At 44.6% G+C, this 23,694-nt stretch overlaps 1 protein-coding gene across 2 annotated transcripts in view; it reads right to left on the reverse strand.

Annotated features, from left to right (window-relative positions):
- Positions 1–12,214: 12,214 nt before the first annotated feature.
- Positions 12,215–23,694, reverse strand: part of THOC2 (THO complex subunit 2) — a 1,568,999-nt gene continuing 1,557,519 nt past the window's right edge. For both annotated transcript variants that reach the window (XM_085608126.1, XM_085608125.1), the window contains exon 39: positions 12,215–12,987. The gene's annotated coding sequence lies outside the window, so the exon portion shown is untranslated. The remainder of the gene's footprint in view (positions 12,988–23,694) is intronic.

The raw sequence follows: 23,694 nt of genomic DNA on the forward strand, positions 1-23,694 counted from the left end.
AGTGACACCTACGCTACAAAAAGTTTCCCAAAAGGTCACAGGATGCTTGACCATGAACCATAATGAAATTGAACATCTATTGAACAGGATTTGTGTCACCTCAGGGAAACTTTTATAAGAAGGAGGAACATTTAGAAAGATATGGGTCATATTCTCACGCCATGTTTGCATGTCTTAGTTACATGAAAGCTAGCAACAGATACAATAATATGAAAGATTGACAGATGGCAAGTGGCCCCCACCATCAGATGTTGCGTGATGTCCCTTGTAGCTCGGGAAGTTCCCTATTCTTGCGGTGTCTACGTGGGTGTAAGAGAAGAAGAGCACATCAAGGGAGTGGGGGGCCCGGGGGAGCTGGACCTCGCTGAAGAGATGTCTTGTGAAAGAGACACTTTTGGGCCTAGCAAGAAAAAGAACTGCTGGGACAGTTCGGTCAACCTAACAGATTCCTTTTATGCTAGCTGGTGGGGGCTTATCAGGGTCTCATGCCTCAGGTGTGGGCAGAATTGGCCTGGGGTACTATATGATAAAAAACAGACCCTGCTTCACTCAGCGGTTTAGGTCCGCTCGGCCATCTTGGCAGGCCACGCCCCCTACTTGCACATTCTTAAGACAAAGTTCAGAGAACAAAGATCAAGGATAGGGCAAAGACAGGCATCCTTCTTAAGCACCAGGAAGTAATAGGAGCAGCAACCGGTCACTACTTCTGATGGTGGCACATTCTCAATGGCTCATTTGTCCAAGGGGTTCCAAACCGTCTCTCGCAGAATGGCTAGGTGGTCATCTTGAAGGTGTAGGACTAATGTCCAGTGGGGTGGAGAGAAAAGGGAGGATATATTAATAATGGATATTACGGAGCACCCATTGGTCTGAGGTAAAAGACTATCTGACCTCCTACCAGAAGACACTGTGCTGTTGCGGGCAAATTAAAGTGGCTTTGCGGCAGCTGCAGGGATCGAGTAGCTTGTTGCCTCTGGTGGCCTGGATGCTTACTGCCTGATCCCAGACTTCTGCCTCGAAAAAGGCCTGGGAGGTCTGCTGTTGCTGAGGCAAGGTTTGACAAGGCCTCCACGGAAACTTTTGGCAAGGGTAAAATTGTTGGGGGAACTGCAGCATAAGTGGCCCCAATCTGAGGGAGTGTGCTGTTGCCTTGCTCTCCTTGAAACACTTCAAGGCTGAGGCCACCTTATCTCCAAAGACTCAAAATGGCAAGTGCATCAAGGATTGTTTACATTGCTCGCCAACCCAGTAGAGCAAATCCAAGCATGGCTCTAAAGCACCACACTGGTCTTAATTACCTTACTTAAGCAGTCGGTATTGTCAGGAGGCAGCTGGAGTTCACAGAGCTCAAGGCGAGGCTGGCAGAGAGCATACGTTTGGCATGTGTTTTGACCTTCTGAACTTCCTATGGTGTCTATGGAAGGATGACTCTGGGTTTATCTTGAGAATGGAATTCAGAGAGGTGATTATGACGATTCCATACCCATTCTATTGAAGTAATATTCTTTATTAATAAATTCCAACACAGATGTGAAGACCAATGCGGGAGGTTGTTCAGCAGAGTCTGCTCAGGTCAGTCATCAGCTATCATCTGTCAACATTTCAGAACACACAGCTGATGACATAACCAGAGTACAGCCCCGAAGAGGACACATAGTATAAATCACAACACATCTTCCTCCTTATACAAAACACAACAAAAAGGAAACATAATATTGCAAAAAAAATTTTAAACAAATTGAATGGGAAACAACTAAAACTACAAGAGCACAGCATCAGCAGTGCACGGTTTGTGATATTGCTAAATAAACATGGTGACCCTTAGAGAAAGTCCAACTATTTATGTGATTGTATCATTTGTAATAAGCATAACATAGAAAGTTTGTAGGAAACATCCAATATGTTACACGCATACCATAACGACCAGGAAAAATTCCCTGAATATAACTACTCACAGACTTAGTCCTGTAATTGTAATGCTTTCATGACAGGACGACCCACTCTACTCGTTTTTAAGCTGGTAGTGTCCGTTTCCTCAACAGGAGTAAACGTTTCTGCACCTTGATGTGGTTCCTGGTGAACAGCGAGATCATATTCATTAGGGTGCTCTTCCTCATACTACAACCACCACACATTCCTCTAATCAGTTGTATCAACACTACTAGTACCGATGGATGATTTTGCACTGAAATCACGCTTGCACACCACAATCACTGAAAAGTACCACACTCTACAATCACTCAATAAGACTGCGTTACAGAACGCTTTTTTACCATAAGTGGTTGGGAAAACCTGCTTTGGCTTTTGCCAATATGTCCACTTTCCGTTACTCTCACCATATCTCCCACCTTTAACTGTACTGACTTGCTGTGTCTCACCATTATATTTTTTACATACTCTTTGAGCTTCTTCTAAATGAACAAGTTAGTATCCTTTGGTAACAATGTATCTGTAAGAGACATATGTAGTTATAGATTCCTTACCTTAGCAATACCCCCAGGCATCAGACTGGAGCTGGAGATTTTTTTCTCTCATAGCAATACCCCTGCGCGTCGGTAGGTGGCGTCTGTCGACTCCGTCTCCGTTGTTGGCGTCGTGGTCGCCGGGATGACATTGCAGTGTCTACTTAGATGCCGCCCCTGCGCGCTGACATCAGTTCTGACACGACATTCCGGAAGCGCAGAGCCATGCAAGACACTGACCACTGGTGCACATAAGTAGGGCCTTGTAATAGAGTCCCTATCCGTAGAAGTCAGTTCGCAGAACAGGGAGGATGGGTGGGGCGGTAAGGAATCTATAACTACATATGTCTGTTACAGAAACATTGTTACCGAAGGCAAGTAACTTGTTCATCTGAAAGAGACTGTAGTTATAGATTCCTTACCTTAGAATAGATATCCCAGCAATGCCAACTCCAGTGGTGGGTCTGCGAACTAAGTTCACACCAGGAAGTCCTGGAGAACAGAACGGCCGAAAAAGCGGTCTCTCTGGACTTGGCTGTCCAGGCAGCAATGTTTTGTGAACGTGTGCCCACGTGGCTGCCAGGCAGATGTCAACCAATGGAACTCCAAGTCCCAATGCAGTAGTGGCTGCGGTCGCCCTGGTAGAGTGGGCGGTGTTGAACCACCAGGGATATGCCCTGATGTTCCAGCCATGTCCATAGGCGAATAGCCTCTTGACATAGGGTCCACGACCCCACCCACCCTGTTTGTTGCAGTATCACATGGCGGTGGAGTTGTCCGTGAACATCTGCACTACTCTTCCACCGTCAGAAGGAAGGAATGCCTTCAGTGAGAGACGGATCGCCCGGAGCTCCAGAAGGTTGATGTGGAGCCCGAATTCTGCGGGAGACCAGAGACCCCTGATCTCCGCCGCTCCATCCCAGGAGTGATGCATCTGTCACCACTGTGAACTGTGGTTGGGAAAGGCAGAGGGATATGCCATTGAAACAATCCTGGTTCATGAGCCACCACTTCAATTGACTTGCAGTCCCCTCCGAGATCTGCACGACATCTTAAAGATTCCCCTGATGCTGCGCCCACTGGAACTTCAGGTCCCCACTGCAGAGCCCGCATGTGCCATCTGGCATGATCCACCAGCAGGATGCAGGAGGCCATGAGGCCCAGCAGCCTCAGGGTCATTCTCACCAAAATCCTGGATAGAGGCTGAAACATTGGTATCATAGCCTGAATATCCCGGACTCCCTGCTCAGGAGGATGGACCCGAAACTGCGCTGTATCCAGAACTGCTCTGATGAAAAGGAGCTTCTGAGGAGGATTCAGGTGTGACTTCTGCACGTTGATAGTGAACCCCAACGAAAGCAAGAGGTCCGCCGTAGTCTGGAGGTGGGAGACGTCAGGCTGGGGCGAGCCCGTCTTCAACAGCCAGTCGTCGAGATAGGGGAAGACTGCAACCCCTGATCTGTGCAGATGAGCTGCGATCTCTGCCATCACTTGCGTGAACACCTGAGGGGTGCTGGTAAGGCCAAAGGGGAGCACGGTAAACTGAAAATGCTTGTGGCCTACCGTGAACCTTAGGTAACGCCTGTGGGCTGGCAGGACGGGGATGTGAAAATAGGTGTCCTGAAAGTTCAACGCTACAAACCAGTCTCCGGGATCGAGGGCGGGGAGGACCTGAGCCAACCTGAGCATTTTGAACTTCTTCCAGAGGAAGCGGTTGAGGGCCCTGAGGTCTAAGATAGGACACAGACCTTTGTCCTTTTTGGGTACCAGAAATTAGTGGGTATAGCAACCACAGCCTACTTCTGGCGCAGGGACCCGTCGATAGGTCCCTTGGCCAAAAGAGCCGTAACTTCCTGGCGGAGAAGGGCCAAGTGATCCTCTGACATACGATGGATTGCTGGTGAGGTAGTCTCAAAGGGGAGGGAGTAGCCCCTTCCGACTATCTGCAAAACCCACCTGTCCGACGTGATGTTTTGCCAGTGGTGGGGTTGATGGCTAATCCTGCCGCCCACTGGCCTCGGTGGCCCTAGGAGGTCGGACTAGGAACGTTTGGAGGCTGCTGCAGGGGGGGTATGGGTGGACTGGCCCATCCGCTGACCCCAGACCCACATCCCTGGGTCACATATCCACAGCCACGCATAGACTGGGTAGCTTGCATGGCCCTATGGCTCGCTTGGATGGAACATTGTGGGTCAGCCCTTCAGTTGCCATGAAAGAGGCGAGAGGTTGCCGCGAGGCCCAAGGATTTGGCCGTAGCTCTAGAGTCCTTGAAGCGCTCGAGCGCTGAGTCCACCTTGTTACTAAACAGGCAACGGCCATCGAAGGGTATATCCAGAAGGGTGGATTGGAAATCCCCTGAAAAAATAGACGTCCTCAATCAGGCACAGTGCCTCAGGGCTACAGATGTGTAAACTGTTCTGGCCAGAAATCCGGAGATATCCAGCCCACACCAGATGGTGAACTTCGCTGCGTCTCGACCCTCAGCCACTGAGCGGGTGATCACGGCCCAGGCCTCCTCCGGGCATTGTAACAGCCCTTGCGCAACCGCATCACCAACCACAGCCCTAAGCTGGCAGAAGAAAACATCTTCGTCCCAAGGTGGTCCAGCTTCTTGGATTCCCTATCTGGGGGAGCAGTAGGGAATGCTTTCAAGGATGAGGCTTGGCCCACGGATCTCTCGGGGGTGGGTCGCCCAGGGCAGGCGGTGGGGTCAGGCAATGATCCTGTTCACAGGAGCCCCTGTGCTGGACTTGGACCAAGTGCCCAGAAGGATGTCAGTGAGGGCTTCATTAAAAGGCAGCAGGGGCTTCAAAGAGGCAGCTGCCAGCTGAAGCACCTGTCAGGAGGCTAGTCATGACTGCCACCATAGGAAGCTCGAGGCCCAAGGCCTCAGCCGCCCTACACAACACCACAGCGTAGGAAGCTCCCTCATCCGTTGCCACTGTAGGGGGGGAGAACATGCCACGGTCTGGGGAGATATCCAGACCACTGGCGTCACCAAACTCCTCTCACCAGTCAGCTGGTCAGCTAGAGGGTCAATAGACCCCTCCCAGTCCTCCTCTCCCCCCTCTGGCTGCCACTCAGGGCGATAGGGAACACCAGGGATGAACAGCGGTACAAAAGTACCCTCCAGCGACAGTACTGACGTCGGTCCAGCACTGGGTCCAAGTCGGTGGTGAGGTTGGGTTGATGCCGATTGGGGGCGTCGTCACTGGAACAGGTGCTGGGGAAGGTACCGTGAGGTCAACCGCCGCCGATCCGTATCCAGGCCTGGATCCATGGAGGCCCTCTGGCGCCGAGGCCGGAGCTGGAGCTGCCAACATCGAAGGCCCAGGGCCCCCAGCAGAGTCCGTGGGCCTCGGAGGCACACCTGCAGAGTCGGGCTGCCCAAAAATGTTACAGAGCGCTTTGTAAAATGCACAAAGTTGGACTGGGGACACCCCAGCTCCGGGACAGGGAGGGATCGCAGAGCGGTCCCAGCAGGCTCTGAAGACCGACAGAGTGACGACGGTCCAGGTCCTGCGTCGGCAGACGGACAGGGAGAAGGCGAAGAGCGACAATGTGGTGGTGACTCCACCGACCGGTCCCGCTACCTTCCTCTCGACCGGGACCTCGAATGACGCAGAGCGGATTGCCGGGCCTCCAAAAGTTTTCTGGACCGCTCCCTCAAAGACTTCGGGTTCATGGACTGGCAGTAGGAGCACGACTTCGAATCGTGGTCGCGCTCCAGGCACCAAAGACATACGAGGCGCAGATCGGTGACCGCCATCAGCTTGTGACAGGAGTAACAGGGCTTGAATCAGGTTCGACGATGGGACATTCCTCGTGCACCAGGAGTTGAAGACTCGAAAAAGATGTCGACAAGTCAGAAATAATTTAGTCAAAAAAAGACTAAGGGGCACGCCCTCTCCGGAACTGCGCTGGCAGGCGTAGAAAAAAAACGGACGTCAGCGCGCAGGTGCGGCGTCCAAGTAGACACTTCGATGTCATACCAGCGACCACGACGCCAACGACGGAGTCGACCGACGCCATCTACCAACGCGCAAGGGTACTGCTATGGGAAAAAAAAATCTCAGGATCCAGTAGGATGCCTGGGAGTAATTCTAAGGTAAGGAATCTATAACTACAGGCACTTTCAGATTACCTTCGATGACCAATTCACTCTCCTAGCCACTGCCAAATAACCTACATTATTTTTGGACATGGGTGTCCTTCCTCTCATGAGGTCAAAAGGACTAAGACCAGTGCTGCTGCATGGCATGATTCTGTATGACCACGTTGTCTGGAATTTCCATTCTCCAAGCAAGACTTGCTAGCTAATTGGACTATACCTTGAATAACATGGTTGAACCGTTCCACAGCACCATTACCTGCTGGATGGTAAACAGAGGTTTTTTTGTGCACACTGCCATTTGAGTAAATAAGCCTTAAAACTGTCATACGTGAACTGTGGACCATTGTCGCTAACGTTGCTCTTTGGCAACCCCTCTCTGATGAATATTTCATCTAAAAACTTTATAATGAAACCAGAATCTGCTTTCTGCACCAGACCAATTTTTGGCCACTTAGAAAAGTGGTCGATGAGGACTCAGACAAACACTTGTTCACTCTCTTCCTAAATAGGTCTCATTATATCCACACCTACCATTTCTCAAGGCATAGTGGAACATGAAACTGGGTGGATGGGAGGTCTAAGTCGGACTTGGGTTTTGTCAGTATTTTCACAGAGCAAACAATCTCTACCTTTACTTTCCATCTCTTTGCTCACCCCTGGCCACAAGTACCAATTCTTCACCCTACATTTAGTTTTACAGATACCCAATTGTCCTTCATGACAAATCTCAAGTTTCTGCGTTCTCAATTTGGAAGGGGGGGGGGGGGGGATGACCCTGCCAATTCTTACCAGCTAACCCTCTTCCTCAGACAACTCATGCCTTCATTCCAAAAAATACAATAACTCCTTGGTAACAAGTTTCTTATCCGGCTGACCATCAGAAATCATGCCCAGAACATTACTAACTAAAGCATCCTTTTCCTGTTCTAACTTCCACTCCATAACAGATATACCATGCAACTCTTCATGTATGCTTGCCACACAGAAATCTTCAGTTAGAATTTCACTTGCATCACTCAAAGGCACAGGCATACGACTCAAAGCCAGCAACCACATTTTTAACACCTGGCACATACTCTACTTCATAACTGAAGTCGAACAAACGAACTGACGTGCGCAAGTCTTGGGACGAAGCATAAAGCCCTTTTGTGGTTGACACTTATGTCAATGGTTTGGGATCATTGCGCAAAGGGGCTTTATTACCGCAGACAAATTGTCGGGTGTATTCCCACACCCTACATATGCTAAAGCTTCCTGCTCTATGACTGAATACTTGTCTTCATCCAGTGTCAAAGCGCGGAATGCAAATGCAATGGTATACTCCTTACCCAGAACCTCCTTCTGGGTGAGGACAGCTCCAAGACCCTTACCACTAGCATCAGTGGTGACAATATTGGATAGAGGCCAGTTGAAACCTTGCAGTGGGGAAGCAACACAATTCATCTTTAAGAGAACAAAATGCATTAAGACGTGTACAACCATTCAAATTTGTAGATCCTTCTTTGGTTTTATGCCTTCAGCTGTAATCATATGACCTAAATATGTTACTTTCCTTGCATGCAAACTTGCACTTACTCTTCTCAGCTGTTTTCAGCAGTCAAACCTTTGCTTTCAAGAATGCTGAGTACTTGTAATAGTTTTTTTTACGTCAACTTCTCTGGTTTCTTCTCTGGTCTTGCCTATTACCAACATATTATCTTAGAACATACGTAAGCTATCAACCACTTTAAAAATTACTTGCTTGAGTCTCTGAAACATGCAGAAGCAAGACCGAAGGGAACTCTCTTGAACTGATAACATCCAAACAGGGTAATGAATGTGGTGAGGTTTCTGCTATCGGGGTACAAGGGAATCTGGTGGTAAGCCCCTTTAAGATCAATGGCGGAAAACCATGTGATATCTTAGGTAAGGGCCAGCATTTCATTAATACATGATAGGGTAAATTGCGAAGATCTACGCAAAGTCTCAATTTTCCATTAGCCCTTTTCGCGATGACTAAGGGGGTCATCCATTTCAGAAGACTCCACCTGCTCTATCACTCCCCCCTTCCTTAAGTTATTTGTCCAATTGTATTTTAACTTCATTTTTATGGCAAACAGAATGTTCCACACCTTATGAACTTTGGTATAGCCCCCTGTTTAACACAGATTTTATGCTTGAAACCATTCAATTTTCTAATATCTCCAGAAAATACTTTTGGATTTTTTTTTTAACACTTTTGCTGAACTCTTCTTCAGAGTGAATCATGAGTACTGGATTAGGATTGTTGGAATCTAAGGTAATTCCAAGTTTACTATGGTCTATCCACCCTAAGAGTAAGGAACCCATTTTATAAACAATTTACATACGGACTCCCTATTTTTTTAAATAGGCTTGTATCATTGGCTGTTGTCTTTGTAAATGCTGGCTTCTGATTTGGTAATCGGGTCGTTAGTCTCTCCTTAGTACCACCTTGTCTGCATTTGTAACCGCCCATGAGGGCTGACCCTTTTACTTCGGTTGTTACAGTCTGTTTTATTTACTCAGTAAACTTTATTTCCTTTAAAGGGTTTTGCCGCCCCATGGCAAGCACAACATGCTTTTCTTATATTCAGTGGGCCATGCGCTCTTTCACTTTCCTAGCAGCCCGGACAATGGCGTCCGCTTGTTTGCAATGCCATAGATCTTGCATTTAAGAGAGTCTGAGCTATTGGGATTATAAATGACAATAGCTTAAACTCTTGCAAATGTGAGACCTATCGCTTTACAAACATTTTTGGGGTGGGTGGTTTCCTAACGCCCTATTGCTGTGCTTGCACTTAATATAGGCCACGCCCCTTTCTTTAGAAGTGGCTGGTCTAGAGAAAGGGGCGTGGCCACAATTAAGGTTAAGCGCGGCACGAGGTGCTTGGAAACAAACCATATTTGCAATTCGTTCGTTCGTTCGTTCGTTCGTTCAATTCAATTGGTCTTGCATTTGCGAGAATTTAAGCTATTGACATTTACAGTGAAAATAGCTCAGTCTCGAAATTGCGAGACCTATTGCATTGCAAATGCTTGTTTACTAATGCTGTTGGAAACTTTTCCCCCACCTCAGCCGAAGCAGTGCAAAAGTATTTTAAATTTCTTATCTGCTGTGAATTCCTCATTGTCGCCAAATGTAGATAAATAGTTGGTGAATACTCCCTCCATTCTTTCCATTTAAGTACAGATTCACCAGCAGTAGGTAGGAATGCCTGTGGAGGTGAGAGGTTCCACACATTCCCTGATGCCATGAGAAAATTAGATAATTGGCCAAAAAGCCCAGCAGCCTAAGAAATACTTGTGGGCCAAATGCAGCAGATGAGAAAAATATAAATATAATACAACATTACTGGAATGGTCTCACCTCAATGCCCAAAGGAGCAGCGTAGGGTAGCAAATAAATAACGCTGTGCCAGTCAGCGCACACCGTTATTGACCAGCTATGCAGAACACAAGATAACACAGTTTGTCAGCATGCGCAAATTATGACAGGCTCCTTTGAATGGTAAATTGCGAAATTGAGGTTAAGGTAAAAGATGAGTAGCTGTGCTGGTCAGCCTTATGGAGGAAAAAGCAAGCTCCAAATACAGACACAACGGTAATAGCGGTGCCTTTCAGCGTGTGCTATAATGTGACAGGCTAGCGTGATATACAAAGCTGTGCCCGTCAGCAAACATGCACGCTTAAAGAGCTGAGCGTAGCTCGTCTTGAAATTGACAAGCACTTTGTAGCTATGAAAGTGAATACCATACGATCAAGAGCGCACCAACTCAAAACTACAGCAGGAAGTGCCTCTGAATAGTTTTGTCGTGTGTGCTGCTTGCACTGAAGATAGGATGCGCTCTAGACTCTCAAAATGCTTGATGTTAAAATGGGGGACATACGTACATATGATGAAATGGCGGTGAACGTGGTAACACGTAATGACATGCGCAATGACTACGTTCCAGGAAACAAGGATACAAGGTGCTACGCAGTAACGTCACGTGGAACAACAGTTGCAGGAAAAGGCAGTTGTACTGTCAGGCAAGGCCCCTCACAAACTCAACAGTTACTTTCAAAACATAAGTCTATAGCAGCGCTGAAAACTGACCTTACCCTCACACGTTGAAATGAGAATACCACGGAATGAGAATGTTTATTGTAGAACATAGGGAACTGCAGTAACCGGTCACAGGTGCACGTCGTTGGGTCCAGTGCGTTGGAAATAGTCGTGACTTTGTAATGACGATTCCATACACATTCTATGGAAGTAATATTCTTTATTAGTAGATTCCAACACAGATGTGAGGGGCAACGCGGGACAAGGTTGCGCCGCATCTGCTCAGGGTCAGTCATCAGCTGTTCTCCGTCAACATTCCAGAACACACAGATGATGACATGACTAGATGGAACAATAAGTACGGTGTACCCAAGAGGACACAAAGTATAAATCACAACAGTGATAACCTTGTCATTTGTCGTAGATCCAAGCCTTTGCCTCAACTGCACAGAGGCATTGCTTGGACAGGACCTGGAATCATGCTCAATTTCTGGATGCCAAAGGCATACCTCCCGTGAATCCGTAATCGACTTCATATCGTGTCTGAGAAGCTAACATTTAGAACCGGACCTTACTGAAGGCGACATTTTTCTAAAGAAATTCCAAATATATTTATTTAGAGCAAAACTCCACTGGAGAGCAACTCAAGTTTCGCGTTAAAGTGTTTGGGGAAAAAAATAGGAACTAATGTGAAAATGCCAGGTTCCAGATATGGCCATGATGTCCCATTCAGAAAGGTTTTGGATTAGAGCTACCGGCACAGGAGAGCTACTTGAACTTTTCCGGATTCAGTCCGATACATGGAGGAGATTTAAGAGGTGAGGAATCTCCAGACACCAGAATCAAATCCATCACAAGCTATATTTAAACAGTCTAAAATTGTTTGAAATTGCATAACAGATCAATCAACAAAGATAAAGACTCAATTCAATGCTCTTGATCATACAAAGATTTTCTATTGTGCTTACATACGTCACTGATGAACACGTTACTTTATTTTTGTTACAACACTCAATATATCCTGCATTAAATAGATGTAAAAAAGTAATTTGTATTCAAATGCGAACGTTCATGCAACATTTCCATAACTAAAAAACAAACCACTAAAAAATTTAGTAAATACTCCCCTCAGTCTATTTTCTTAACTCTAACACAACTATTCACAAATTTTCATAAAATAAATATTTCAATTTAAATGATATAAATTATGAAAGTATATTACATAAATAGTAATCCTGCATTTTTTACGTGTTTAACAAGTTTAAATGATTGCACAGCTACACATAGTACTAATTATGCAAAAGTGTCCATTTCAAATTTACTATATGTTCCTGGTGCTTGTGAATCAGCTATGAACTTCGATTTGTTAGGCCCACACCTGAATTTAAATAAATACTTGACTTGCGTTCAAAGCAACCTATCAATGTTTTATTCTAAAAGCAGGCAGAACACTGGTTAAAGCAGTAAGGATGGATATACAGTCTTTATGATGGAAAATGTGTGCAGTGGGTTTGCTTTTGTTTCTGTCTGCATTTACAATCTTGCATGAATACATCTTCGCAGTGCACAATGACGACATCACACAATTTACGATCCATTGAGAAAACTGTTTATTTAGAAAAAAAGATTACACTGGTAGAATTCAGCAGATAAAAATGTATTTTAAAAAAATTCACTTTTAAACTATTTAGACTAAAGTTCGGTGATACAAAGCTCCTGTAGCTGTATAATTGAACCCTAATTTAATTCCATTTTGTGAACATTTTCTCCATTTCTTTAAAAAACATTATGACAAACAAGGTAAGTGGTAGGAGACGTTTTAGCATTGAAGTATAACGTTCTTTCAAACAGGTCTTTTAATGTTGTAGACATAATATACAAATAATTTCTAGGCATTTTATGAAGGCAATGCTCCCAAGTGTTTATCACTGATATTAAAATAGCCAGGTAATAAATAAAACATGACTTTAAATGAGGTAAATAAGAAAAAAAATTAAATCAAATTTTATTCTGGTATGACAATAAGAATGCAATTCAGATTTTAAAGTAGTGCGAAATTCCAGGCAATAACCAGGCAACCAAAAGTGGAACGCTGTACATACATTATAGCCTAATTTGCACTCTGGCAACTTTCTGCGTGCAGCACATTGTGCTAAACATTATGAATCGGTAACACTTTCAGCCATTAACTGAAAATAAATGTCTAAGAAAGTAAGCAACTAGTTAAAATACAGAAAAGCACAACTAAACATTACATTTTTCATAAGAAAGCAAATAATGTTGAGAAATTAATAATTTAAGGGGGTACAGATGGTTCCTCTTTATTCAAAATTCTCTGTGCAATCTATCTTCATGTACATCTTCACCTACAAAGACAGAAAAGAATGTGACAGCTTAGTATATTCACAATTTAGGAGGTTTACTTGTTTAAATTAGTTTTGGACCAATTATTCTAAAGAAATTAACTTCTTTTAGGGAAAGCTAGTTTATTCATGTTTAATTTGGAGACTTGATTAATCACTTCAGAGGAAAATAACAGCGAACATGTAATCTGAGATCAAAGATAAACTCTTCTTTTCTAAAATTTGTAAACGGACCAGAGATAACATTAATACTTAAGTAACACACAGCAAACAAAGCCAACCCATTATCTCCGATGTGCTAATTTGGAAAGTAGCATACGCGTCTTGGCAAAATTAATTTAAGTGCGTCTGGGAAATGGGTTATAAAATTTAGGGAAGGTGAATAAAGTGTAAATTGTATCAAAAGTATAAATTCTGTTGTACTAGCATTATATGCAACCTACACTGAAAGGGCTGACAAACAATAAAATAACCCGCTGCGAGAATAGGTGTGACACCACAAATTAAACAGGGATGTTTCCATGCAATAGATCATTGTGAAAAAGGGTTTAATAAAATAAATGACAGCATTAAGTTGCTCAATTAATGTTTGGGATCCAGGATGGAAAGCCACATGCCAGTGATCAACAATACACTCCTCCTCTACATTTTAACGCAGCGTTCTTTAACCCTTTCGTTATTCTTTGTGGAGCTTTTTGACAAAAATAGTCAGCATTAGGTTCTTCAAGCACAGGTATCTCTTTTGTCTCTTTGCAGACCCATATAAGAGACTGTTTTTTTTAGCACATTCTTAGCTATGCACTGGTGCCAACTCCACATCAGTATCTCATTTCAGCCAGAAGATATAATGAAAAAATGTGGGGATATTTTTTACTTTTTACACCTATTTTGATGAATTTTTCAAATGGCTAAACAATTTTTAACCCTCGGAACACTGACCAAGGAAATGTCACCCTGAATGCCTGGAGACCAGAAATGCCAAATGTGTGGGTTTTCCTAGGGACTGTAGTTTGCAGAATTAATTACATAATAGAAGCGCAGATCACAACATTTTGGCAGAGTAACTGTTTATGCGGCACTGTTCATTTGATAACATATCAAACTCAGGACTATATGGACATTTTTAAAGGAAATCTAATTGCATACAAACTAAGGAATCTATTGGTACAAGCCAGACCTCCTTTGACCTGATCGGCAGCCCAGAAGAACACACTGAATATGATGTTTTGCACATTTTTTGTAGAGCTTGGCGGAACTCGTGGAGTTACAAAAAACTTCGCGAGATTCCATGGAATTCCGTAAAAAGGAGGAAACAGGCATATTAAGCTGCTTGCGCTGTGATTTAGCGCCAGGAGCTTGTTCCGCACTGAAAAATCAGCACAAACTGTACCATGTAGTGCGCAAGAGGGCGCAGCTTTGCGAGTTAATTTTGCTGTCGCTCAATAAGATTTTCTACTCAATCTGCAGCTTTCTGGCCACGAACGGACGTAATCTCCCATGTTAGGGAAATCTCGCCAGGTGTCCTCCTAGCAACTGAAAATTGTGCTAGGGGATGCCAAATCTTGCTCGTAAACTTACCGTTAGCGAGACACGCGCAGGATAAAAACACTACAGCACGGCGTTTGGCAGAATTTTCCCGGAACTCCGTGTTACAAGTAAAACGCAAAGTGACCAAAACTCCGCCGGTAGAGCGGAAGATATTGCCCACCCCTAATTTGAGCAATTTATTTTCCAAAACATATTAACATTCAGTTATCATCGAGCAGGAACATATCCCCACTAATACTTGACCACCAATTGTGTTCTTCTAGGTCTTCTGAGCATGATGGTGCCAGACATGGGGCTTTCCACAGTTCCCAGGTGCCCACATGAAGCAAACTGAGAGCAGTGCACTTCAGAAATTTGGGAAGCAGTTGCAAGAAAATCTTGGTTTAAAGAATCTAAGACCATCAGTCTCCGAGTTATACAATACCCTAGTACAACCATTTTGTTTAAACATCGAAACATCATAAGGTTTATAACAGTGGGTGCCAGACCTCCTCCAACCTGATTAGCTGGCCTTGAGATCATACTGAATAGGTCAGGTTACTAGCATTTTATTCTCCCAACATAGTAATTCCCTCCAATCTCTCTGGCACAGTAATATTTCTCTGCTAAAACTTCACTCCCAAACTGTGTTCCTCTGGGTGTCCGGAGTGTGCGCATATCAGCCATCCATTGGTTTTTCCTGGAAACAGGGTACCTGTCTTTTGGTCAAAGATACCAACCCAGGGACAACATTCTTGACCAGTTTCGGAATTTATGTCCTTTCTCAAAGGCAGCATTGCTTCCAATTTATCCCTCATTAGCTCATTACTCCCAAGTGAGCCTCTCAGCTAGTGCAGTGCATTTTGGGTTAGAAAATCCAAACACTACCCCCGTGGGTTGCCTTAGTCACATATGCCCTGTTTTCTGCCAGTGTTATTTGCCCAAAGGTCATTAAAACAATGCCGATCCTGGTGCTCCTTACATGGCTGCCCCAATAAACATGCCACGGACACGCTCTTGTCCTCCAGTGGTGCACTTCATGGCCAGCCGTATTAATGAAATCCAAGAAGTTGCCCCCACGGGACAACACTCTCGAATCAGTTGGATTTTATTGGCAGAAAACTCCAGTAAGCAACACTTCAAAGGCAAACCATGGCTGATGAGTTTCAGACTTTACGTCCTTTCTCAAAGGCAGCACATGTGAAAAGGGAGCATTGGTTCCAATTTATTCCCAATTAGCTCATTTCTTCCAAGTGAGCCTCTCGGCTAGTGCAGTGCATTTTGGGTTAGGACAATCCAGCTTACTTGCAGAGCTCTGAGACAATAGAACAATTATGAGTTTTTATCACACATTTACGAGAATAATTTAGAAAAGTGGGCTCTGAAGCAATTGTATACTTAGTGATGTTAAAAATGTTCTTTGTTAATTATTTTTTTAGCTTATTAGGACATCTGTCAGTCCAACTAGAAGATGTAAATATTTAGTATTAAATTTATATATCCTGCAAAGTTTATTTGGAGTTGCTGTTTTTGGAGATATTGTTTTAACCACTTAGGAGAAATAATTCTCTAATGTATTATCTGCGCTGCAGGATTTATTTACTTATATGAGCATATGTAACATCCATGCTTATTTTGGTACTTGATTTTACGGTTTGCTCTGTTACGAAGTATTTCTTTACAATTAATTGTCAGAAACGTACTAATTGACTGTCGTTACAAACAAACAAAATAAACTTTTGCTACTTCTTTTAGAGTTTTTCATTAGGGACTTGATTAGAAGATAATCTAAGAACTGCCACAATTATACTACACACGCTTATATTTACATTAAGAATTGTAAAAAAGTGGGATCTCAAGCACTTTATTACTACAATCCAAGATGGCACGCAAACAAAAAGCTTGGCTTTCATGATTGTTTTGCTGCAAGTATTTTTTTTAATGTTTTTGCACCGTCCCTTCAAAAATAATGGAGTGTTTACTACCTCTTGACCAGTGAAGAAGTAGATTGTTCTCCGAAAGGTGCAGTGTAGTTTGATGCTACCAATAAATCACCGATTTCCACCTTACAGTGCTCATGTTTTACTTCCTCAGCTATGAAAGGATTCCTTTCGTCTTTACATTTTACTAGGGCTAAGGCCTAGGGGGTATGTGAACTTTGATATATATTTTTATTAATTTTAACACCTACATATCTTAGGTTTCTATCTCTGCATGGCAGACCTTTCTAAGATTGGCATGTCAATGCTGCACAGGATGTTTGTAAGATTTAAAAAAAAAAAAAAAAAATCCCACTAAACCGGACAATTCCATCCAATCTCCGCTGCACAGGAATATGTGCCTACCAAGGTTTATGCCTACCAACAATGTGCTTATGGCTCTCTTGAGAGTAAGGGTGCTATGCATGCATGGTTTTCTATGGGTTCAGATCTTTATGCAGAGCATGATCCAGCAGGAGATTATTCTCTTCTGTACCTTGCCTTTTCTCGCTCTAGAGAACCCCACAAAGAGCTGATTGCTCTTTGTTGTGTTTGAAGTAACCGCTCAATACCACAAAGAAAGGGCAATCCATGAACCCTTTGTAAGCTTGGGTAACAGAATCAACTGAAGTAAATGCCAAGCACGTGAATAATTTACAGTATTTGCTCAACTTAATAAATAATGTTTATGCTTCTACTGAATACAACGTACTGCATAAATATGTGAGAATAAATCAAAATCTATTATTCAGGCAGATTCTACTAATACTTCGTAAGTCAAATAACACGGTAACACATTCAACATCCTAACGATTTGTTCTATGAAATGTTCCTTAAGCAAGCACGGATTTGTCACACATCTGTCAAACAGTGGTCTGTATAACATTATGTAAAACTTGCACAGAGGACAGATGCGTATTAATGACTTGTACCCCTTAAAAAGTCCAAGTCATCTTATTTGTAACTTAATACATGCAAACTGAATGCAACATTTTAGTTTTTGTACACTTGTTGTTTTACTTATGTTTATTTGTTTAGTTCCGTCTGTATATAATTGATTTTGAATGTCATTCAGTAGATGCATAAACAAATTATTAAGTGGTATAAGTACAGTAAATGATCCACTTGTAGGCCATTTATTTCAGTTAATGTAAAAGATCAACACTCTCATGGGGCACAAGCGATGGAGTCTCTACTCCTCAGAGAAGTGGGGTGAAGCACAGAATGCCAGCAAGGTAACCAACGTAGAACGGCATTCACAACTTTAGGCCAAAAAGATGCCAGTGTCCACAAAAATAGCTTGTCTGGGAAGAAAGTGGTGTACAGCGGGTTGACACAGCTTGAACTCACTCACGCTGTGCCCATGTTACAGCGACAAGGAATACTCTTTTGAACGTAAGAAGCCACAAGGGGCAGTTGTGAAGTGGTTTGAAGGGAGTGCACATCAGGAATTTAAGGACCAAATTAAGGTCCCATTGTGATATGGCGAAGGGAGCGGGAGGAAACAAATGTTCAAACTTTTCAAAAAGCGCATAAATGCACACAAACAAGGAGGGAAGATCTGGCAACCACAAAAAAGCTGATGGAGCTGAAAAGAGCCAACAGCAAAGAGTTGCCAGACTAGGGAGTAAACTAATAAAATGTCAGACATCTTTGCCTGAATGGGGTCTATCTGTCAAGCATCAAGCCACAAATGTGCCCCAACGACAAGCGTATACTTTTTTTTGTCGAGGGAAACCTGGCTGCCAAGATAACATCAACCCCTCTGGAGGAAGGGTGTAGGTGTTTAGTTGTTGCTTCTCAATCTCTAAGCTTGAAGCTGGAGATTGTAAAGGCCTGGGTGCAGAACCCTGCCCTGCTTCAACAGCCGATCCTCCCACAGAGACAGCTTGATTGGAGGACAGATGTTCAAGCCCAGGAGTTCTGGATACCATACTCTCCATACCCAATCCAAACCCACTAAGATAACTTGGGCCCAAGTCTGTCCTGATCTTCTTGAGAACTTTGGACATCAGTGGTATCGGCGGAAAGGTATACAGGAGTCCCGAGTCCACCTTAAGGCAGAACGCGTGTCAGAGTGAGAGAAATCTTGGAAACTTCAATGTGCAGAAGTGCTGTTATTGTGTGTTCCCACTGGTGGCATACATATTGAGCCAAGGTCATCCCCATTCCAGGAAAAGACCCAGTATCACCTCTGCGTTTAACTGCCACTTGTGATCAGCTAGGCGCGGACAGATGGGCTCATCTGCTCTGGCATTTAAAGATCCTGCCAGGTGGTTCACCACCAGGAATGTTCCTTGGTGGCCTAGCCATTTTCAGAGGTGCACGACTTCCCGGCAAAGAGTCAATTACCCTTCCCGCCCTGCTTGTTGCAGTACTACATGGCGGTGTAGTTGTCTGTGAGCACTTGTGCCAGGATCCCTTTGATGGATGTAAGGAAGGCTTTCAATGCCAAGTCGATGGCCCTTAGCTCCAGAAGCCTGATGTCGAGCTGGGATTCAGTTGGAGACTCAGCTCTGCTTCCCAACTCTTCCAGATGGCCACCTGTAGGAAAGAGACTTTTGGACATGATTAGCTCCCACCTTTTGCCTGGAAAATGATGTAGTTTCGCCTGATAGTGCAAAGGGTCCCTACCACCCATATCCCCTGTGCCAGATATCCTTCCCTAAACTGTACTTTTCGTTTCGCGATTGGCACCCCTTTAGCTCACATATAGGTCCCTAGTAAAAATTACCCAAGGCCTTGGGGTTAAAGAGGGTCCCTAAGTGCTACTGCATGAATTGTGCCACCCTAAGGGACTCCTCACCAAGCACATGCAAACTCCCACTGCAGCCTGCGTATCTTGGCGCCGACAAAACTGTATAGTCGACAAGGCACACATTCATGTGTGCCATGCTCATAGATACTGCATGATATAGAGGTAAGACACCCCTTTAGCAGGCCTTAGCCCTAAGGAAGGGTGCACTATAACTTTTGTGAGGGCATATCAGCATGAGTAGATATGCCCCTGCAATATTTGTGTCAATTCCTGGATATTGTAAGTGACCAGGAAAGCCATAGTAAGTGCACAGACTGAACACTCGTCATTACGAGTGCCCCAGCTCCATGATGGCTTCACTGAAATATGGGATGTTTGGTACCAAATATCTCAGCATAATAAACCTGCACTGATTTCAGTGTCAGATATATTAAACATTGTACACAGAGGACCCTTTAGAGGGATCACCAAAAACCTACCAATCCTTAGTGTAGTCACAATGGCCTGAGGCAGCTTGCTACCACTAAACAGTGTTCTGACCTCATGAGAAGTGCCTGCGTGCTCTGAGGTAGAGAACAATGCCTTTCCTTGGGGGATGTGTTCACACCTCCTCCTGGTCAGCAAGAGCCATCCATGGAGGCGAGCTTCAAAGGCCTTGCCGCCTTTGTAATGCGAATCCAGCCTCTCCTGTTCAAGGGAGCCGGCCCCCTTCCTAACCTCACCCCCTTTTTGATAGGAGGACAGGTGGGGAAACTAAGAAAGAATAGTTGTGCCGCCCTCTGCCAACTCCACCTCTCAGGTGCTGGAGCAAGGTGAAGTACACTTTTCAGTGCCCACCATCTTGAAGATGGTGGGACTTATCTAATCAGGGTTAGGACTATGCCCACCCCCCTCAGGAGGTGAGCATAATAGAGGGTGTAGACACCCCAGGTAAGGGGCCCATAGACCACCACTACCTGTCACTCCCTTGTAACACCCCTGAGTCTAGTATTCAGGTGGCATCCCTAGACCCTGAACTTCAGTTATCGACGACCTAAGAAGAGCTGGAAACTCCAGAGCCACACCTGCAGAGAAGATTGCAGCAAGCTACTGACTTGGCCCCAGCCCTACGGGCCTGTCTGCAGCCCTCGAAGATCCTACATCAAAAGACAACTCATCCACTTTGTACTGCTTCTGCCGACATCCAGTTTCTGTTGTATATCAATAAAAAAAGTTTACAGAAAAAAAAAAAAAGACAACTCGTCCGGCAGCCCAGCGACCTCCAGAACCTTGGGAGGACTGCCTGCCTTCATAAAGACCAAGATCTCCTGAGAACAGGAGACCTTTTCACAATGCAACCTTCTTCAAAGTAAAGACTCTGTGACCTGAAGAACTGCTAAATCTGCCCCGGTTCTACGTCTGCACCAGACGCCTCTGGCCTAAGTCCAAGAGGCCCACCGGTTCCAGCAAGGTTCCTTAGCACTACAGACCCCGAGTACACCATAAGTTGGCCTCTTCCAAACTCCTCGACGTCACCTGCAGCCTCTGCACTGAGATCCCTCAACCGCGACCTGCTCCGTTTCCGACACCAAAAGGCACCCCTGCGCCAGTCTGTTCTGTGCCTTGGTGAAGAGGACAAAAGGTATCCATATGTCCCCGAGCCTCGCAACTTACCTCTACAGCTCTTGGTTTCCTTTGACCGGCCTCCTGGCCTGAGTCTGGAGCCCCTTTCCGATTTGACCTGTCTCCATTGGGCACCCAATGCGGTCTTGGCACCCTGCACCTGGCAGACCCTGTGCCACTCGTGATGTAGTGTTGGTGCTGCCTTAGGCTCTGTCCAGTGTTGGCCTCAACCCTCGGAGAATGGTCTCCCCCACCTATACCCAAGCCGCTGCTACTTACCTGTAAGCAGCCTGTCTGATTGCCCTAGTACCCAATGATTTGTATTGAGAGCCCGAACTTTGCACCCTGCACCCAGCCGCTCCTGTGCCACTGGTGGTGTACTGTTGGTACTGAACTGAACCTTGCCAATAAGGACCTTAACTTTCGAAGACTGGTCTTGTAAGTCCATGTTGCCGATATGCATATTGAATGTTTTATTCCTCTCAAAGGAAAGTCTGAAAATTGCATTAAGTGTCCACTTTTTTCATTGAAAAGTATTTTTATTGCAAAACGTATTGATCTATGATGAAGTTCTGTGGTTCTACAAAATGAATATATAACCAAGTATTATTTTTGTAAATTGGTTTCAGATGTATTTATTGACTCATTTATTGCCACTGTGTATACAATAAATGCTTAACACTATCATCTGATAGGCCTAACTGCTTTAGCCTCTGTAAAGCCTCTGGGGATTCACCTCTTTTTGGTATAGTATACACCACCCCAACCCAAAAGTGATGCATTGGTCACCAATCTCAGCTCTAGATGGACAAGGGAGAAGGGTCAGCCACTGAATCAATTACAGTCCAGTAACCTCTACTGCTAATCCTTTGCAGCCTCCTTTGAAATCTGAACATGTTCAGAGAGATCTAGTTGATGTTGGGCCCACTGAAACTTGCCACCAGGTGTGCTTGACCAGCAGGAGACCATCAGTCCCAGCAACCTCAGAGCCGACCAAAATAAATAACAGGTTCAAATTATCAGCAGAAACTGTAGAAGGTTGGGGGATAATACATGCAGACCTCTGGACTGGTTGCTTAGGGAAAAGGCCCTAAATTCATAATACTTTGGAAAGGAAGCAAAGATGTGATGCTGCGGTCATGCAGCCGGTAATTAAACAGCACCCTTAGTACACATTTTATGAAGGTATAGAGTAAGCCACAACTTGTAGTCAGATGCACAGTTAATGCCTACCTAGTTGAAGTGGACTGCTTAAGAGTCATAGCGGACTAGAAGGACACATTAGAATCCTCATTAACACAAGAAAAGCTAGTGGCGGTAATAAACAATGTAAAAAAAGAGGTACAGGGAAACTATGGCTCTATTACACTATTTTCCTTATATACTTTCGTAAGTCTTGAGAAAATCCTGGAAGTTTTCAGGGAGGCACATTGCAATTCTTGCCACTCGCCATGCGTAGAGCTATAATTTTCATGAGAGCTGGCCATCTGAATGTGCATGGACACTGATGAAAAAAATGTAGGTAGAAAGGCAACTAACAGATTCATGTTGCACCCAGAGAAATGTTGACTTGTACCGTGTGGGAGTATGGCCCAGAGCCAAGAGTATTCACTGGAATCAGTAGAGGAACACTATGCCCATGTTGGCTCTTTCGTAAGTTGCTACAGCGTGCTAAGGAAGATTGAGAAGATGCAGTCTGTGCCTCATTTCCTGCGAAGGATACAGCTTCTGTACATGCAGCCGAAGGAAGATGTGAAAATGGGTTTCCCCTCTCACCGCTGCGGTTTGCAATGATGGAGGAACCATTTTGATGCAGCTTAGAGTCAATGTTGCAGGGATGGGAGATGACAGTCTAACCCTAATCATAATATCAATTGTGTGGTCGACACCCCCATATAACTGCCTAAGCCAGAAGTCTAAGATAATTATAGAGACTTCTAGCTTCAGATTCTAAACCTTTTGAATATTCCCCAGACATCAGGTTTCAGCAGTACTTCTGCGCACTGTGAGGCTCCACACTGATGCCACACTGCTTCTGAAATGACATGCGGAGCCTATATAGGTGCTGCTCCTACATGCCGATGTTAGTTTCTTTCTTTCCGTTGTTTGGGTATTGCAGTCTCTATGGCTACATGACAGTCATATCTAAAATTCACACAAATGGTATGGCATGAAAAGAAATGATCAAGGTAGAGGGCTGTATAACCAATTTTCCAAGAGTTCCAATCCTCTGTTACTGTGGTTTTTCTCAGAGCAACTGTCTTTGCTGCTGTGCTCTCTCTGTCCCCCCCACCTTTGCCCTGACAGCTCCCTTCATCCAGCCACCCTCAGGTGTGCAACTCATCCAGTTCGCAACCCAGCCACGCCTCATTTTCTAGGTCTCACCGGTCATCACAGCTCTGCCTTTTACTTCTGAGGGCCTCTATTTCTCTCTACTCCCATGTCAACAGAACCTGGGGCCTGGCACTGTCCCTCTTCTATGATTTACTAAACCCTCTCAGTCCCACTTTGGCACTCCTATATTCACAAAGCTGCAACATGTGGTACAAAGTACTTGATCTGCTTGGAACCACAATAATTCCCACAGTGATTCTCTCCCAATCAAGTTCCATTCCAGAAGCACAAAGCTCCTTGGCTTTCCATTCTGTAGCTGTTCTCTCCAGCGTATTCGTTTCCACTGCTGCCGTGGGGAGTCCCACCTCACCCATTGCTGCAAACATGCTGTGTCGCCATTTTACAGCTCACAAAAGAGAAGGGAGGGCTTCTCTTGGCTCCGGATCAAGTTTTACTTGCACCCAGGTTGCTTTTTTCAAATTGCCACTCTGTGTAGCATCACCCACAATT

Source organism: Triturus cristatus, chromosome 5_2, assembly GCF_964204655.1.
Source record: "Triturus cristatus chromosome 5_2, aTriCri1.1, whole genome shotgun sequence".
Lineage (NCBI taxonomy): Eukaryota > Metazoa > Chordata > Amphibia > Caudata > Salamandridae > Triturus > Triturus cristatus.